Below are 2,500 nucleotides of genomic sequence, written 5' to 3'. Positions count from 1 at the left end.
CACGATGTGCACAGAGCTCATTTCGTCGTCCCGGGCGAATGGAAAAACACAAACATCGCGAGTATCGTTCTAGGTTTCTGTCTATAAAGGGCAGGCCAAAGGTGACCGGTTGAGATAAGCATTTTAAGCATACAAACACTTTATTGGAACTTTTGATACAAAAACAAGGTACGTACATGTAGGTTGTACCAACATGGACATCTATGAACGCGTACGCTCGGGCTGCGCCCTCCGTCTTGTACTTTCCTGATCGGTACACAGTTTTGGTGCACTGCTATTCCGACCGGCAACTTGTACCAACATATACATCCATGAACGCGTAAGTAGTGTACTTTCCCTGATCGGTACACACTGTTGGTGCACGGCATAAGAAAAGAGCTAAAATGGTCAAACTCAATCCATTTCAACAATAGATAGTCGATAGTAGCTGTGCCGATGAAGTAGGGCACGATGCAAGTTAATGTTGTTTAATGAATAACATGTCCGCCATACATTTCAGTACAAATTTGCTCGGTCAGACCTACAAAGTGCTATATCTCGAATACGAGGCGTCGGACTGGGGGTTGTAGAACAATTTTAAGTTCGTCTAATGATTCTACATCCGATTCTGGATAGCGGTTTTTGACCACTTTTCAATATTTTGTGACACCCCGAACCTAGGGGCAGCTCCTAGCTTTTTCAAAAATGTGCACCGAACGGGCCGGAGAGCTCGTGTGGCTCAAAACATGTTTTTCGCTAAAACACCTCAAAACGTGTAAGGAACGCACCCTAGATGATGAAAAGTGCAATCAGAATGTCAATCGACAACTTTGTTGGGGTACCATTTTTACTCTACGGGCCAGTAGCTTAGGCGCGCCAACAGCGCTTTCCTTTCGGGTTCCCATTTTTGCCCTCCTGGGATTATGATCATTTGTTCATTGCCTACTATAGGGAGGGTACCTTGCTACGAGGTCAAACATGAAGATTGCACCAAATCGTAGTTTTACCTCTATTTAGTCGTAGGAGCATGGTTTGCAGTGGCAGTGGGTCATTAAGCCCCCGTTTGGGTCATACGTCCCCTCCGCGATAAAAATCGTCGTATGCCTATAGTCCGAACTAATGAAGCAAAAGTGGTGTCTGGTGGGCTCTGCCGATGATTTTAACCTATGATTTTGAGCTTCCACCCTATCAAAACGTTCCCTGGAGCAGTACATCACGGGTCTACGGACCCAAAGACTTCGTCGTGATGGTTTCTAGTAAAAAGTTGTAACAGCTAAGGGTTTTGAATACGCGTATATTAACCATTGCTTGAAACTAAGCTTCGTTGTCTTTAAACTCTGCAAGACCAATCGAACTTCTTAGGGAAACCCGAAGGATTCACGCTAAGCTCGATGAGCTATAATGGGTAGTGGTGCATGATCTGGTGTTCCTTGGATCTAATCCAATGAATAAATTTATGAGGGTATATATGGTGCAGGGCACAAAGCGTGATGAAACCGGGTCTCCCTACCAAATGTGGCATATTTTTCCCTGAGAGCGAAGCTCAGACCCACGTAGGGGAGAGCGAAGTGGAACTTAAATGTTCTATGCAGCAAATGTTCGCCATGCGGATAAACAAGTTGGAATAGTTCAATGTAGTGTAATGCAAACACGAATCGCAAATAACGATACGGGACCCAGAAGCAATTCTGCGGATCCCTCGGGGAGTGGTGAGTTGATATAAATTAGAGGTGAAAGTCCAAGTTGTTCAAGCTCCGGCTCGGCAGCCGATACGAGGTTCCTGTTGGGCTTTGTACATCGCGCAGAGGCGCCGTTCGGTTCTAGCAATGATTCCCGCCACCATGTTCCATGCGTGCAGAGATCCGTTAGAGCTCGTTCAATGTGTCCCGCCGTGATTACGAAAAGTCAACAGTTGACCAAGTTGGGGGTGCGTCAAGTAAACGCGCAGAGATGCCGTTCGGTTTAGAGCAATGTCTCCCGTATCACGTTGGAGTTCTTCCACTAGTGCAGAGATCGCTGAACCGTTCAATGTGTCCCGTCGTGGTGTGCTTGTACCGAACACTTAGGATACACCATGCTTTGTTGGTTTGGGATAGGAGTGGTCGCGCAACTGCCTCCACGCCGCAAAGTGCCAGTTCGGATTGAAGGTCAACTTTAGCCGTTCAATGCATCAGTCGGTGGGTGTTCAGATGGCATCACAACTTCCCTAGGTGCTTAAGTTGGTTGGGTTGTAAAACATGTGCACATGCGCAGAGTATCGTGCGTACTAGCAAAGTCTCCCGTCACGGTGGTTATGAATGAGTTCCATTCAGTGCAGAGATCGTTAGTGCGTGCAATGTGTACCAGTCGATGTGTCGTACCGGAATACAACCCGCTTAGAGGCCCGTCGCTCGAAGAGGACAAGCAAGAGTGCGCAGAGTGCCGTACTGGCCTAGCAATGTCTCCAGACAGACGTAGGAACACCCGACGCAGTGCAGAGAGTAGATCCGCTAGCCGTGTGCAATGCATCCGACGTTGTCTG

The sequence above is a fragment of the Anopheles arabiensis genome (assembly GCF_016920715.1).
Source record: "Anopheles arabiensis isolate DONGOLA chromosome X unlocalized genomic scaffold, AaraD3 X_pericentromeric_contig0003, whole genome shotgun sequence".
NCBI classification, from domain to species: domain Eukaryota; kingdom Metazoa; phylum Arthropoda; class Insecta; order Diptera; family Culicidae; genus Anopheles; species Anopheles arabiensis.
This window is presented reverse-complemented; position numbering follows the sequence as displayed.